The 17,700-nt window shown below is 44.4% G+C and overlaps 1 long non-coding RNA gene across 1 annotated transcript; it reads left to right on the top strand.

Moving 5' to 3' along the window:
* The first annotated feature begins 5,034 nt into the window (after positions 1–5,034).
* On the top strand, positions 5,035–17,454 carry LOC117284178. Its single transcript, XR_004515279.1, has 3 exons — positions 5,035–5,099; positions 17,062–17,166; positions 17,387–17,454. It is a non-coding gene; the product is annotated as an uncharacterized LOC117284178 (long non-coding RNA).
* Positions 17,455–17,700: the final 246 nt, after the last annotated feature.

Here is a 17,700-nt window from a genome sequence, read left to right as displayed (position 1 = left end):
GGGGAGGGGAGGGCGGTGCTGGGCTGACCGACACTGCAGACCACGGATAACTCCATCCTGCATTCTAGCTTCTCTCTTTAGTTACTAAACAGCTATGACTCTGTTAAGAGGGGGGAAAGGTGAGAAAAAAAGAGCTGTTTCTTTCTTGCTTACTTTTTTCTCCTCTGGGGAATGCACAGCACTTGGGCTCCAAAGCTGTGTTTTTCTTTAGGTTTTGCCTTTTAATAGGGGTTGAAGAAAGTGGTTATAGACATTTGAGGGGAAATAAAGCCTGTGGTTTATTAACAGGGCTGGTTTTAATCAGCAGTGATTTGACGAGGGTAACATTGGGGCTGCGAGTGAGATAACTGATACTATGATTTTCAATGCTTTTAACCCCAAACTGAAGTCTTGTGGATTCTCTGACAGAAATGCGTTTGTTTCCTGGGCCAGGCAGTGGCCAGAGTGTTTGTGAGGATAGCATGGGCTGAGGAGAAGAGGGGCGGGGGCTGGGACAGCTGCAGCAGGGACTTCTCTCAGCTGAAATTCCAGCTGCTAGGAGGCCAGCTCTGCAGACTGGGGCCTCCTTAGACACAGCGTGAAGAGGAGCAATGCAAGGCAAGCTATGGCCCTCATTTGGCCCCTGCAAGTCGGGATCCAGATGGACGAGTGCTCGCAAGCCTGTCCTGCAGAACTGAGAGGAGATCTCAGGTCAGGACATCTTACACTCTGCAGACACGGTAAGCGGGGCCATTTCTGCCCTACATGACGAAAGTCAACAAAATGCACAGCGACTCTCAGATGGAAGGCTGCTTTCTAGGGTAACCCAATCCTATCCTACCCGGAGCAGAGTCTTTGGGATCTTTCCCACCCTGTCCGTTATATAACAGGGCCACCGTCAAAATCACTGCCCAACAAGTTTACAGCTGATCTGACGACCAAGACCAAATACCGGCATTAGTCAGGAACCATTGTTTGTCATATTTGTAGCCAGGAGTAGCAGTGGGGTTTTCTGGAGATGTTCTCTTCAAAAGTCAAATCACTTATCATCCAGTGTGTTTTTGAAAGACAGAAACAAGGGACTCAACATTTGCCTGTCTTTAGCTGTGGGACCCATTTGCTTGTTGGATGAATGAAATCTCATGAATGCTCACAGAGAAGCCTGGGGTGCTGTGGGTAGAGAGGCGAAGGGCTGGCTCCTGCCTCGTTAGTCCTCTTGAGGTTTCTGTAATATTCCGTGGTACTGTGCACACACACACTCGGGCTACTCTTCCCAGTAGTAGAAGTGTTGGAGTGTTTAGTTTCTTGTTCTCAGGCCTGAGAAATACCAACAAATGCCCCTCTTTCCCTTGGTGCAGCTTCTGAAAGGGAACACATAACCAGGAGAAGGCTGCCTAATGTCCTGGTGGAGCCAGGGTTGTGGCCAAGGAGGACCCCGAGTGGGTCTGCGCAGTTCAAGATCAGAGTTAGCTGGGCTAAAGCAAACAGCATCCCTGCCCTTGCTTCCTTCTCGTCTACACCAGGGTCACGTTGCTGGGTTACAACAGCTGCTGTATCTGGGAAATGCTGAGTCTACATCACCAGCTCTTTCTGGAGACCCCCAGTATCTCTAAGAGATGGAGCTATGGAAGTCACCTCTTGCTCTGCATGGCTGAGAAATGAACACCCAACTCCACAGCTATAAAGTCCTTTCCTCAGAACATGAAATCATAGTACGGACTCATGGAGATGGATTTGTTAGAGATGGGTCCTTTTAATGACGCTATTCTGGAGCAGTAGGCATTAAACATGGATTTAAAAATAGGATGCATAGTCTCGATATTTATTTATTCATAGATCATGTATATGTGATGCTCTTACCACCCAGTATTGAGAGGCATTCTATGTGCTTAGACTTTTTTTCTCATTTCATTTATTGGTACTTTTTAGGTGTACAGTTCCATTCATCACTGGGATCTTGTACCTCTACATGACAGGTCTTGGTTCTCATTTTTCCCCCCTATCCCTGCCCTCACTTCACCCCCTCCTCCTTCCCCTCTCTTCAAAGACTTTGTTTCCATTTTTTTTCTCATATTTTTTCTTTTCCCTTATTTTGCCGAGGCTTTTTGTTAGGATGAAAAGTGAGCGTAGCCTCAGAAGTAACACTTAGCACCCAGATCTTGGCTTTGAATATCATCCTTCAATAAAAAGAACCATAAATACCTGGATAAATGTCTGATTCTGGAATGAGGACAGGACAAGTGCAGGATGAGCACAGAGCAGTGGTGGCGAGCCTATGGCACACACGCCACAACAGGGTGCTTCGTATGATTGAGAGCACTGAAAGGTTCACTGTCACCGGCACAGAGTATCTATCTCATGGTTCCACAAAATAAGGAAATGCTCTAAAACAAGCGAGGGCACCAGCCAACAACTTCAAATGAAAGAGCTTCCAATGGCCAAAGCTGGAAAAAATGGAGTAAGAAAATAGGTAACATATATAGTGTGATAGCCCAAACTACAGAAGAAATATACATGAGTTGATATGAAAATAAGCAAGTGATTGAATAAATAAGTTACAGAAAAGAGATAGCAATCATCAAGCCTGGTGTGGTGGTGTCTGCTTGAAATCCCAGCACACTGGGAGGCTGAGGCAGGAGGATTACAAGTTTAAGCCCAGCCTGGGCCCCTGCTCACAAAATAAAAAGTGAAATAAAAGGACTGAAGACATAGTTAAGTGTGAAGGCCCTGGGTTTATTCCCTAATACTGCAAGAAAAGAAGTTCACCATTATCAAGAGGACATCTTCCCATTTCTCAGGTGTGGGCTGTACATAGTGAGTCCCTTCTGCAGCATGAGAAGAGGGAATGGAGAAAGTGGTTTTACAGTGGAGAAACCTGATGAGCACTACCTTGGCCAAGGTGTTCAGGTCAACTACAGTGATAAATCATGTGTGTAGAATATACTTTTTGTTTGTTTTTTTTGAGATAAGCGTCTTGCTATGTCTAGAATCTACTGTTGAAATAATGTAGCACTTTATCTGTGTGGACTTGCACCCAGACTAATCAAGAGAAAAACATCAGACAAATCTCTGTTGGAGAACATTAGATGAAACACCGACCCAGTACTTCTCAAAAGTGTCCAGGTAATCAAAAGGAGAAGGTTATTAAACTGGCACATCCTAGAGAATGGAAGGGTAGCAAGAAGTCCACACAACCAAATGTGATGTGGTGTACTGGATGTGCACCAGCAACAGTGACAGAACAATAGGGGAAGCTAAGGAAATCCAAATGAAGTATGGGTTTTAGTTAATAATGCCAATAACTAATCTTAGTGAATAATAAGAGAAACTGAATATGGGATACAGAGGAGCTCCTGATGCTATCTTCTTTATTTTTATGTAGACCTAAATTTGTTCTTAAAATGTCGTTCATTAATAAAGTAAATATAAGAAAGGTATAAGAGAGGGCGTCCCAGGCTTGGCTCCAATGATGATCTAGACCAGGTAGTGCTGTCCTGAGTATTGGGAGGTGTTCTGCAGTGGCCTGGGTCTGTGCGCAGGAGATGACAGTGACACCTGTCCAGATGTAATAGCCAGATGTTAAATGTCTCCGAATGTTAAATGTCAGTGCCAGCTGACAACCAATGGGTTTGAAGAAAACAGTGAATTGTATAGGAGGGTGGGTGTGAAATAAAAAATTTAGAAGCATACTTGTTTCTAATAAACAGTCATTCTAAGCCAGGTGTGGTGGTGCACACCTGTACTCCCAGCACTAGGGAGGCTGAGGCAATAGCATCACTGTGAGTTTAAGGCCAGCCTGGGCTACACTGTCGACCCTATCTAAAAAAAAAAAGAAAAGAAAAGAAAAGAAAAGAAAAAGGAAAAACATTGTAATTTTGCCAAGCACATGTGTGTGTATCTCTTTATTTTTATCTATTTCGTTTATTTTATCTTTGTTACTTGAGTTAGAGAAGCCAGGAGCTGAGTACTGATGACCTACTGTGCCAGTTGGCCCAGCATTTGAGAGACCAGTGGTATAAAAGTAGGGGGACTAACCGTAGAAGACCTCAGGAATATGAAAAACAAAATGCAAAGAAAAGGAAAGGGGGAAAACAGGGACCGTGAGTGTTTAGCAGTGGGCCATCAGAGCTCCTTGTGCAGTTTACAGGAGTGCTTATGTGGCTCCTGTTCCACTCAAACAGATATTTAGTGAGTGTGTGCTCTCATCCAGGCACACGGCCAGCACTGGGCATCTACACTCTCACTCTCGCTGCCTCCTGGGTCTTCACTCCCAAACTCATCCTTCCCTTGGTTCCTTGATGCCGCTGCTCCTCCTCAGAGATAAGCTATAGCCTCAGGTCTTTCCCTGCTAATAAAAACAGGAACACTTCCTAATCCCAGGCCCCTGCTGTGCCTAGGTGTGTGTGCATGAGCATGTATATGTATAATTGCATATACACTTATTATATTTACATTATTACACATATTTAAATTATACACATGCTTACATATAAGATTTCCTAAGATTGATTCCATTAACTACATAGATTTCTCTCTATCCTTCTAAATCTTCGCTTTCCTTAAAGACTCCAGTCAATCGGTCACATTGTGACCCATTCCTGGTCCCCCAACAAGAAGTAGTTTCATGGTCTGCAAACTTGCAGACTTCCTGCTGTGCCCCAGCAGAGACATTTTGATGGTTTGGATGCACACTCTGACAACTCTGTTGAAATCACTTTTGGAAGTGGCCAATAGCTTGGAAGTGACTCACTGTGCTCAGGAACATGAGAAAACTGGAACAATATTATCATAAAACTGTGCCCATAAAACATTGAGCTCGGAAAGATGTCAGACATGAGAGGGAAGATTCTATTATCTACAGAAAACAGAGTGTTTTTTTCAAAAATACATTATTTTTTCTCATCCCTAACTGTTTCTGATGAGAATTAGTAAGGTGCAGTGAATGCGCTGGTCACCACCCTCCTCACTCCAACACACGGCAGCAGAGCATTCTGTGGGTGGCTCCTTTTGCAGCCACAGGAAAGGAAGTTGTGGTGAATTCACTGTCTCATTTTAGGTTCATAGCTGTGCTCAAAGGAAAGGAGGAGCATTGCATGTCTGAGAAAACGGAGCTGTGAAAGGTAAGGGATTTGTTCACAGTTTTGCACCTTGTAAGCTTGGAACTGGAATTTATACTCAGTTCCAGGTCTCTTAGAAGCTGAACTCACTGCCACCACCCTGTCTCCCATAAGGGTCTGGGAAGATCTACCAGACAGTATCTTGGATTAAAAAAAATACAACACAGGAGGAAGCAAGGATTCAGAAGAAAAGAATCTCAGGGGTTCAGAGAGTGGAGTGTTAGAGGGAATTTTAAGATGACCTAGACGCACAGGGTCACTCAGTCCCTGTTTTAGAAGAAAGGTGCAACAAAGAAAGATACTAACATAAAATGGAAAGATGAGGAAAAGAAAGAGGAAGGCAAGGAGGGAGGAAGAGAACGAACACATGCCATGCAGAATAGAGGGAGTGGCTATACGCAGTAAGTATATGCTCCGGTGTTCAGTGAGGTTTTGGAGACCAAGAGGCACTTGGTGTTAGGCAAGGGGAAATACGAAGCTCTCTCTAGGGTCCCGTCCGGGCCAGCCTGCACTTTCCAGCCAAGTACATGATATGGCTCAGGTAAGTTACAGTGACCATGGGGAAAAACATGGGTTAATTCTGTTTAATCCAATCTTGTGCTGCATAGGAAAACCATTTGTCATCTTAAATATGACTTGTGCTTTGAAAGGTATTTCATCCTGCACTGAGTGCTGTGTTCATCAACTTTGCATCACTCTGAGTGCATACCTAAGAAGAACAAAGTAAAGGAGGAAAGATTTGTTTCGGCTCATAGTTTCAGAGGTCTCAGTCCATGGTCTGGTTCCACTACTGGGGGCCCGAGGTGAGGCAGAAACATCATGGGGGAAGGGTGTAGAGAACCAAAGTAAAGCTGCTCACCTCATGGCAGCCAGGAAGCAGGAAGCAAGGGAAAAATGGTCAGGAACCATGATGGCCACGCCTTCTTTTCCCTCCAACTTGGCTCCACTTCCTGTTTCCATCACCTTCAAGTAGTGACATCAAATTATTATCTCATTGATGGGTTAATTTTCTGTCGAAGAAAAAAGTCCTGATGCCCCAATCACTTCCCTAAAGCTCATCAGCAACCCAGCCTTGAACACAATGAATCTTTTAAGTGACATTTTACGTGGATGGAGACTGGAACCCATGTTCCCCCATGAAAATCCTATTGAGATACTATTTTTCACCTGGTCTTCACTGTGATGAAGAAGAAAATCCGAGTTGAAGAGTGACAACAAATGGCAGTGGACATGTCAGAGGCTGTGTCCATCCTCACAGCCCTGCGGAGCAGGGCCCAGAGGAGACAGCAAGGCTGTGTACAAACTCACGCCCAACAATGAGGAGCTGTGAGGAGAGGTGGGGTCTTCCACGGCTCAGCCTGGGTCACGCTCCATACTTGAAAACCATCGCACTTTTGTGGGCTGACTGACTCATGGTGGAGACAGAGCTCACTCAGCAGCAGGCTTCACAGCAGAAGGATGACAAAACTGTGTCTTTCATCACAGACCAAGGCCTGGACAACCGGGAATTCTTGCGTGCTGTAATGGAGGAGGGAAAGAAGCCAGATGCTTGGTATTCTGCTAGCTGGATCGATTGGAATTTGGAACCATACTCATCTGATTTGGAGGAGTAAGAAAGTGGCAAACTCAAGTGTTTGGGGGAGAGTTCACACTCATGGCACACATTATGAATATGTACTCTCGTGTGGCATGTTCAGATAATTTCATGTTCTTCAGTCTTCTGCTTAGTTCTCGGAAGGGCAATGTTCATTTCTTGTATGGTCATGTGCCATATAACAGCACTGTGATCAATGGAAGACTGCATGAGTTACATTGTCTAGTGACACCCAAGCCACTTTAGTTTGTGTAAGTCTCCTCTGTGATCCCCACAACAAAAAATTGCCTAAGGAGCCATTTTTCTGAATCCACCTCCTTCGTTAAACAACACGTGACTATACTTGTATGTGCCTGGGTTCTAGGCTCAGAACCATTGTTCCTATGGGTATGTGTTGCTTTTGGCTCTTGCAGTATATTGAAAGCTTATTAAAGATAATTAAAAGATTATTAAATTTTCTAACTGTGTTAACTGGAGGAACTAACCCAGTTGTGCAACTGGGGGTTCACCTGGCTAGTCTGGGCAGCTGGCACATGAGGCTCTTCCTTGCCTCAGATTGGGGAGAAGCCAGATGATTCTCCAAAGCACTCTGCCTTTGTGGTATTCATGATCACATGCATGGATTTTTTTCCAGTGTCCACCTTGAGATGAAATGCTGCCCAGCAGTGGTCACTCATCTTCCTGGAAACCAACATCTGTTCCCTTGCAGCGCAGAATTTCCTTTGTGGTGCAAGAGTACATTAGCAGCTGGAGCCCACCATCCCCATGCTATGCAGGACAGACTGGCTGGCTATTGCTGCTGTTGTTTGCCTGAGCGGGATAATGATCACCCAGGCAATCCTGGCAGATCTGGTCTCCCTGGGCTTTCAGAGCCACAGTCTCCTGGCTACCTCCTGGAAGCCGTAGCTGCCAAACTGAGCCATGAAGGGAGACGGCTACACTCCCCACATTTTCCAGCCTGAGTCAGCCATGTGTGTGAGGCAAAAATTCATGGTCTCCTTCTCCACCTGCTAGGGAAGATTGTGTGTGTGGAAACATATATGATAAAGAGGTTGTTAAGAGGTACACACAAGGCCAAGTGTCTCCCTAGCAGCATTGCCACTGGCAATGAAAAAACCTGAGCTTCTCACTTGGGAAGTTAAAGATGAGTGTGTTTTAATTATAGTGTCAATAAGAGTAATAAATAATAATAAACATCATTTAGTTTTCTAAGTACGTAAGTAACATTTTTGCAGAAAATTTAGGAAAACTAGAAAATTTATTATCATATAAAATTTCACCAATATTTGTGCAGTATTAAAATGAATAGTGCATATATATATATATATATATATATATATATATATATGGCAGACAAAGTAGATAATATGATGTACTATAAAATTGATTTAAAAATATTAATTGTATTATGCTTCCTCCCACACTATATGTGTATGTGTGTGTGTGTATACTATGTTACAATGAGACATATTTCAGACTCTCAAATGCGTAGTAGTATGAATTTACTTGAAGAATAAAGGAATGTACCATATTTTAACAGATAATGCAAGAAAGTTAACTTTCCTTTTGGCAGGGGAGGGCCTGTAAGTTTTCTGGAAAAATAATTAAACTAGAAGAAATCTAAGAGGCTTAAAACAATCTCCTCACAAAAGGAATGATAGTCTACTTCATTCTGACTTCATCCCCGATACACACAAACTCACACGCGCATTACCACCACCTCACTTCCCCAGCCACAAGTCACTGGTATGTGAAACCTCATGTAATTCCAGAGTTCCAGCATTGCCTACGGTGGGCTGAATATGCACCAGGTGACACCTTTCTCTTTTCTCTTCAGCACTGACAGCTTTCCCTGAAGAGCTAAACTATGATTTAACAAATAAAAGTCTGACTAGTTCTTTTGAGGTCAACTGTCTCTGACTCCTGCAAGTGTTTTACGGCTTTGAGACTTTGTCACACTCTTTTGCCTTCCAAATACTGCAGAAAGACAAAAATTGGGCAAAGAAACATAATTCAAAAACACAGAGTAAGAGCCAACCAAATCTCATTTCTTGCCTGTTCAGTCCAAGTTTGTTTAGAGGCTAAGAAGGCAAGTTCCAGGGTCAGAGAGACCTGGCTGGAATGCTGGTTTAGCCGTCCTTAGCCATGTGACCATGAATATTTATTTACCTTGGCCCCTTAAAGTTCCAGTATTGTCATTAATAAAATGCAGGCAATGGTGGTTCTATTTTATAAGGATTAAACAAGATATCATGTGTACAATACTTGGAAAAGGGACTCTTGAATTCTAAGCAATTATAATTTTATTATCATTAGTCCTTTCTTGCTGTCAATATTGTTAGATTGACATTGGCTGTGAGATAAGAGAATTAGGGTGGGGGATTTAGCTTAGTGGTTCCACTGCCTGCCTCACAAGTGCAAGGTCCTGAGTTTGATCCCAGTACCCACCCCCAAAAAAAAGAGAGAGAAGGAAAAGATTAGTCACAAAATTCGCTATAAATTCCTCCCCAAATATTGATCTAATTTTTTTTGTATATTTAAAATTATTACTAAAATGACTAACATTTCTGAGGTGCTGGTGGGAAGCATTCAGACAAATTCCTGCTTATAAAAACAATCTAATATAAAGGTTATTGGTACTTTTCAGGTATACAAAACAGTTACATTCATCATTGGGATCTTGTGTAGCAATCTAATATAGTTTTTTTTAAAACTTACTAGCATTTATTTTTTCTTTTCTTTTCTTTCTTTTTTTTGGGGGGGTACTGGGGATCAAACTTGGGTCCTTGTGCTTGTGAGGCAAGTGGTGGAACCACTGGGTCAAATCCCGGCCCAGCCTTACTAGCATTTCTGACTATGGCACAGCACCTTCTATTCTGCCTCTTGACTTCCATATAAATTAATGGCCTCTGACTTGATTAGAGAATTGCCCAGTGCCATCAGTTCTGCTTTTCAAGAGGGATTATAGAAGAAATCCAATTCTATTAAAGATCCAGTTACAAAGGAGAATGTCAAGGCTGATGAAGTGTGATGTTGGCATGGGATTGGGGTCAGCACCAGGAAACTGATCACCCATGAGTCACTGTTGGGCTCCAAGATGGAGGAGGCTCGAGGGAGCCATAGTAGGATTCATGAGAATTTTGGCAGCCATATCAGTGCTGTGTGTTCAGCCTTAATTGCACAAAACCTAAGACAAGGGCAAGGGAGCCCAAGGGGGGGTAGCATTTCATGGTTTAATTCTTCCTGGTATTTTCAGGATATCAGAGCTTGCGAGAACACTATGTTGATCAGCAACTGGTGTTGGGTGAAGTGGTATGAAAAGATGGAAAAGCTTATGGTGATTTCACACTTCCTGGATCTATGAAGATGGCCAGCTGTCTCTGGGGACTCTTAGTGGTTGATGGGAGAGGTGGACCCAAGCATGAGGTAGTGAGGAAATAGAGACTTCCTGCCTGGCTTCCTAAGAGTTCACAGGCGATGTGGAATAGACGATAGAGCCGAGGAAGAAGAAACCGAGGGCCAGTTCTGGAAGTATGTCCACCCTCAGGTTGTGTCACCCAGCTCCCCGAGAAGGTCTGTGACATCCCACTGGGCCATCTGCGGTGCAGGGAATGATAGAGACCTGCGGACGGAGCTGAGGCGAGCTCCACGCGAACGTGGACACCACGTCTGCACCCACCCTTCTCCTTCACTCTGTGTCCACTGTCTCGGCCACCTCTGTTCTTTCCAGCCCACTGGCAGTGGCTGTTTTATCACAGGATCCCCCCAATGCGTCTCTGATGGGGTGACTGGTCCCTTGTGAGTGTGACAAAACCACACGACGCCAGTTGCTTTTATAACTGTTTCAAGTTAATCATGAATAGCATGATTTCACAGCTCAAAGTGAAGGATTGCGTCTCCACGGTCACAGACAGATTGATCAGCACTCTCGGAGCTCAGTTTAGTGCCAACCAGAAAATGTTGAAGGGCGTATGTGTCAGTGGAGGGTGGCAACCTGTGAAGCATCTACCCTGAGAATGACTTTGCCTCTGTAGTGGAAAATCACTTTGCAGGTGAGCCACTTAAGGTCTCTGGCTCAGTTTCTGGAGGAAAGCCGAATGGGAAAGTTGAGCTTTTCTCAATTGCACCTTTAAGCTCAATTTTGAGTTGCTGATTTTTTTTTCTTTTATTGAGTTTTCTGGTACATTTTAAGTATACAGTACAATTGCATTCATTATTGGGATCTTGTATCTTTACTTGACAGGTCTTGGTTTTCATTTTTTTCCCCTTGTCCCTGCCCTCCCTTCACCCGCTCCTCCCCTCCCCATGTACAAACACTTTATTTCCATTCTTTCATATTTCTTTTCTTTTCCCTTGTTACCTTTCCCCTACCCTTCCCATTTTCCCTACACCTTTAGCCCTTTTCTTCCTATTTCACAGGGTCAGTTATCTCATTAGGATCTTATGTACTATTATAGATTTTCACACCAGAGAAACTATTTGGTATTTACACATGTGTGACTTATTTATTTCACTTAGGAGTGTATCCTCAATATGTATCCATTTTCCTACAAATGAATCTAATTTCTCATTCTTTATGGCTTAGTAGTATTCTGTTTTATAGAAGAACCACATTTTCTTTATCCAATTTCCAACTGATGGGCAAATGGGCTGTTTCCGAGTTTTAGCTGTTACAAACTGTGCCACTATAAACATGGGTGTGCATATATCACTGTGGTATGATTCCTTTAATTCTTTTGGAAAGATACCCAGCAGAGGGATGGCTGGGTCAAATGGAGTCTCCAGTCCCAGCTCTTTGAGGTATCTCCATATTGATTTCCATAGTGGTTGCACCAGTTTGCACTTCCACCAACAATGGAGAAGGGTGCCTTTCTCCCCACAACCCTGTCAACATTTGTTATTGGTTGATTTCTTGATAGCAGCCATTCTTTGTGGGGTGAGGTGGAATCTCAGTGTTGTTTTCATCTGCATCTCTTGAATGACTAGTGATGTGGAACCGCTGATTATTTTATATTGAATAGAGATGCATGAATAGATAAATATATAGCAATTTCTTTACCTATAAACAAATTTTTTACTTCGTGCTTGTCTTGAGGGTTAAAGATGTGAGTTCCTCCAAGCAGGATACCTGAAAGGGAAGAGGCATTCGGTAAATCCATGATTGGCCGGGGTGTAGCTCAGTGGTTCCACTGCCTTCCTTGCAAGTGGAAGGTCCCGAGTTCGATCTCCAGTACCAAAATTTTTTTTAAAAAATTTAAATACATGATGAATGAGTTAGTATACTGGCGCCTTGGTTCACGCACTTAATTCATCTCACTAGTGTTTGTGTTCATCGCCCAACGCGCAGTTCATGAATGGATACAGTTTTGCCAGATGCTTGTTTGTGAACTGAATTGTTCATGAATGGAAATATTTGTGAGCCGAGGTGTTTCTCCTGTGCACATGCCTATGCTCAAAGTGCAGTGCCTTTGACTTGTAAACTCTCAGTCATGGCCAGTCCCTCTGTGTGACATGGGGACTAACCTCTGTCTGACCGTGCATGTTGCTGATTCCTGCAATGCCTGACATCTCAACTGCCCACCCCCATAGGCTCCTTGGAAATCCTGGAGCATGGGACCATTCGCTGTGATCTCATCAGTACAGCAGATGAGCGCCCCTTCTGCTGGGGCAACATGGGAGTGACTCTCCCGGACATGTGACTTGTTCTGTGAAGTGAGCTTTCCTGTGGGGCAATGCTGTGCATGGTACTGGGGATCTTGGGGCTCTTGGCCTAGGCTGCAAAGGAATCTTATATGAGCCAGGGAAATAAGAGGCAGCACACTCAAGTTGGGTAACTTGGGAGAGTTTAAGGAAGGAGTTGTGTACATAGAAGTGGACAGGGAGTAAACAAGTCACAAGGGAGAGTACAGTAGCCTGGAGAACGGCAATGGAGGAATAGTCATCCAAGCCTGAGAAGAGATCTTGGAGAGAGGCCCCAGCCAGAGGACCTGCCAGAGAGGACGGCAGCTGTGCTTCTGGTAGGGAACAGGGGAATCAGCCCGTGTCCCTCCCCATAGGGCCAATCGGTGCCGGCCACGAACATCAACTTTGTAGGGCACAGTGGAGTGGAATAGGATGAAGTGAGAATCTGTCATTGTAACAGGTTTCTTTCTTTCTTTATTATGTTTTTTTTTTAGTTTATTGGTACATTTTAGGTATACAGTACAGTTGCATTCATCATTGGGATCTTGCACCTTTACATGAAAGGTCTTGGTTGGTAATTTTTCCCCATTCCCTAGCCCTCCCTTCACTCTCTCCTCCCTTCCTTGCTTACGTGTTGTTTCCATGGTTTTCCTTTTCTCTTATTTTTTCTTTTCCTTCTTACCTTTCCCCTGCCCCTCCCACTTCCCCTATTCCTTTAGACCTTTTCTTCCTATCCAGTCACCAGTGTTGTTGTTCTGAGGGGGAAGGTGTCCCACACTCAGAACAAGTTCCTTCTTAGCCTATAGAGCATCAGCAGCCTGTGATCTCTCCCCTCCTTGTGCATGTTTTGTGTGCATATATACATATACGTCTAAAAGTGGGTGTGCATAGGGTGATGTATTGGGTTTACCATCTAATTAAATTTGAGAATTAAGTGGGTACAATAAATATTTACAGATGATCCCTGATCTATAATGTTTCTTCAGACTTTATGGTAGTTTTACTGGGATAGTGAATGCATTTTGACATGATATTTTCAACTCATGCTGTAAACATGAGTAAATCCTTGCCCGCCTACGTTAAAGCCTGTGCCCCCAGTGCCTCCTCATGCTGTTCTGCTTGCTTCTTCCAAGCTGCTCATTTTGTGCTGGAGCTGGCTCTGCCCTGCATGTCTTCTGGATTCTGACTGCACCTCAACTCACTGCGTTTGGACATCTATGTTTCTGCCCTACTGATACACTGCTCGTCTACTGATGAGCTGCCTCCATGAAGTCAGTGGCTTTTATTCAAGCCTCCTAGTGTGATCTTCTGAGCCTCTTCCATCTTTCTTCTGATTTTCCTACACCTTGCCAACATCTTTATCAATAACACTTTGTCAGAGCCTGGTGAATCACCCAGTTTGAGTGTGGCATGCTTCCTTCGTGGCTCATGCACTTTGCTTTGGGAACCGGTCCAAGAAACTAACATTGTCCCATGGGAAAATTCACCTTCTTTAGCCTCCTTCTGACTCTCTTTCCACCTTTTGCTTTCATCTCCTAGTTCTGCTATGGGTGCTTTCTCCACTGACTCTTCTAGTCTTTCACTGGCTCATTTTCTTTCACTTACACCTCCACATTAACATCCCCAGATTTTTGCCCTCTGCCACTTTTTTTTTTTCCCCATCTATTCTTATGGCAGCAACTACAGAGTCCATGGCCGGAACTGTGGGCATGACCTCTTCTCACTGCTGCCAGCGGGTCCACAGAAACCTGCACGTGAGATTCTGATGGTGAGTCCTGATCGCCAACTTGACTGTCTTGAGATTTGCCTAGGAGACTCATAAAGCACAGGTCTGGGTGTGCCTGGGTGGTAACGAGAGGATAACTGTGGGGACTATGTCTAGTCCCTGGCCCCTCCCTCTCTGGCTCTGTCCTTGGCTCTGCACTTCTCAGATTCCATGAGTTGAGCAGCTCAGCTACACTGTGCACTTCTCCCATAACACTCTTTCTCGCTGCCAGCTGACCATGGACTGAAATCTCTGAAACCATGAGTCGGGTCAAACCTCTCCTTCTTTAAGTTTTTGGTGTCAGATATTTGGTTCCAGCAATAGAAGGCTAATGCCCAAATCCTCAGTTTGACTTATCTTCTGTGCTCTTCCCTGCTTTCCCCCATAGGCAGTGCCTTAGCTATCTGCCCAGTCCCACACTGAAGCCATGAGTGTCATCCGAGCCCTCTTTCTGTAGCTCCGGTGTGAGCTCCCTCAGTTTCCGTCCTGTCTACTCTCAAGCTCTCTCATCATGCTTCCCCTTCCGTCTCCACTTCCACTTCCCCAGTTACAGTCCTCTTCAGAGTCCACAGGAGCTTGTCTGTAGACACCTGAATGGCCCCTATTCCTGTCCCTACTTCCAAAGGCCACCACTGCTATCTTCCAAAAAGAAATCGAATGTTCTTTTCTGCTTTAAATGTTTAAGTAGTTGATAGGAAAATCTGAGTCCTTAGCATGGAACAAAGGTTCTTCATTTGACTTAAGCTACTTTTTCAAGCTGACTGACCCTTTTATCATCAAAAGCACTGGCCATTTAAAAAAAGAAAGAAATTGAGGTGTGTTGTGTGTGTGTATCAACTCCACACAAGGAATGTAAACGTATTTTGGAAGAAGACAAAGAGATGGGTGGAGGAGGGAGGTGAGGGAAAGGGGTGAAAAAGGGAATGAAGATGCGTTATGTTCATGTGCCAACTTTCCACAAGGATCATAAATAATACATACTAAGCACATGTACTAATACACTGGAAGCAAAACAACTGTAGAAAAAATAAGAAGTCCTAGCTCTCCTCTGAACGTGCTACGTAATTTTTCATGTGGGCATCTCCTTTCTTCAGGTCCATTCTTCCTAATACTCTCTTCCTGCTTAATTTTTAAGGTCAAATATTACAGTTCTGGGCTGTTAGGTGGTGGAATAGGATGTAGGGGTCTGCAGTTGATGATCATTAGTTAAAACTGTACTGAAATATAATCTCCACTTGGGTTATGGTCTTACTGCCCTGTATCCCATAGCGGGCCTGGTCTTGGGATAGAGGAAGGCTGTGAGTTAGTTGATAAGTAAGTGACAGTTATCTCCTGAAAGGCATCCGTTTTTCTCCTTAGCTGCCTGTGTCTGACCCTATGCCTCGTCACACACCCTCTCTGAGCACTGAGTGCTGTATGTGTGACATCTCATCCACTAATTATGTGCTCGAGGGGCCAGGGCCACAGCCCGTCATCCAACAGAGACATTAACCCTCCTCTGTGCAAGGTGGAAGGAGCAAAGCAAAGGAAGGCGCCTGCCCTGCGAAGCCTGATGTTTTCGTTTGAGGACCCTCCCTGGAAGAGATGTGCATACTACGTAAGTTAATTGCAGAAATAGAAGATGGTAAGTACTAGTGAAAGAAAATGAAGAAGAAGAAAAGAGTGAGAGTATCAAGATGGTCAAGATGCATTTCATGGTGAATACGACAGGACAATTTGAAGACAGCTGGCGTCCTTAATTAAAATTCTGCTGAAATGGAACCTCTGTCTGGATAATGCCCCGAGGACTTGCCACATCTGAAGAACATTCCACTTAGGTAGCGAAAAGAAATTCCCAGCAAAGAGACTACCTGGCACCTCTGGGAACACCAAGGAAACCTGCGGATATCGGTGCGTAAAGAAGGGGCTGAGACAGGGAGGAAGAGGAAGTGTGGGTCGGGGACCTAGCGCAAGGTCTCATCTGTAGATGCAGAACACCTCGGGGTTGTCGTTTGAAGAGTCAGTGAGGTGCCACTAACACAATACCATGCAACGGAAGTGTCCGGTGAGCCAATACTTTAGATATTTTAGATGGTCAAGGGGTCATGGTGAAATGCCCAGGTTAACCCAAATAATATTGATATAATTTGCTACAGTCACAATACTGTTAAGATGCAATCAACATAACAGTCGTCAACAAAACATTGTGCAGCGTCTCCACAGCACATCTCAACTCAGTGCATCGCACTGGAAATACTGCACAGCCGCACATGGTTAAACCGAGTCGGAAAGTTCAGGCCTAGCAAAATTAAGCATTCTGCAAATGTTCAATAAATGTGAAATATTATTGAAAACAATAGGGGTTGGAAAATATGCTCGGCCCTGGCTTTGAAAGGGGCAGAAATAGGAACTCTGCAAATTTATATCAAATAAAGACCTAATGATTTGTCTGCCTGTTTTCCTCCCTAACCCTGGTGTTTATGGTCATCAGATAGTAGGATCCCAGATTTCTCCATGTGAAGGCCTGTGGAGATGGGGCCCACCTAACAGGAAAGATCTGGGCTCCAATCATTTGTGGATGATTGAGGGCAAGAGTAGACGTCCTTGGCTCCCAGGGTTCATCTGCCGTCTGGATCTCAGCTTCCACTGGACTCATACCTCCCCATATCATGGGCCAGTTCTTCCAAGTTTCTGTTCGGCTTTGAGTCACATCCAAACGTTCTACCCTGGGGGGTCTCTGCACCGACAGTGTCCTGTTTCAAGACCTATGCTGTGTTTTGAAATAACATTTCATTACCTTCGAGAATGACATCTTGGCAAGGTGATGGCATTAGCCGAGTGCTGGTACCAGTGGGTGATGCCACAGCTCAGACACCTGGAGAGCTGGGTGCCCAGAGAAGGCCACAGATAATTCCCCATCTCTTAGCTCCGTTTTTCCACTGCAGGTTGAATTAAACCATCATGGCATCGTGATGTCAATATTCTTAGCCTGCTGCCAGCCTCTTCCCTTGGCTGGAAATGTTGCGAGCTCTCTGCAGCTGAATTCAAAGGTAAGAGGAGCTCAAAGGAGGGAAGCCAGCACCAAGAGCTGGCACAATTCCTCCACAGGAAGGGATGTTTGGTGCAACGCTTTGCCGGCTTTGTGGTTGTGGAGGGTGTGAGGGGCTGTGTCAGGTTCTGTGACTGTGGACTCCATACTAGGAACGGGCCTCATGCTCTGCTCCCAAGGGTGCCTTCAGCACCATTCTCTCTCTCTCTTAATTTCCACAGGCTTCTCTCTTCTTCCCCGGAAACACACCCAGGGAACAGGTTGAGGTTTCCAGCATAACTCACCCCCACAATGGTTTGAAACGTGGTTCGCAGCTTCCTTCTGTTCATGAAGCTCTTTGAGGTAACCTGCTGCTTTCACTGTATGTCCGGTGCCCACAGCATAGCCAGAACTTTGCATTTGCCATTTCTCACCTCTGTGAGGGAAGTGGCATTGCTGTTTCTTTTGTAAATGGCTGAGCATATAGAGGAACTGAAAAGTTTACGTAACTTGCTCAACATTGCCAAGGCTCAGACTTGAAATTTGGCTTGGCTGT

The sequence above is a fragment of the Fukomys damarensis genome, unplaced genomic scaffold (assembly GCF_012274545.1).
Source record: "Fukomys damarensis isolate Sample0158 unplaced genomic scaffold, DMR_v1.0_HiC HiC_scaffold_4, whole genome shotgun sequence".
NCBI lineage: Eukaryota > Metazoa > Chordata > Mammalia > Rodentia > Bathyergidae > Fukomys > Fukomys damarensis.
This window is presented reverse-complemented; position numbering and strand designations above follow the sequence as displayed.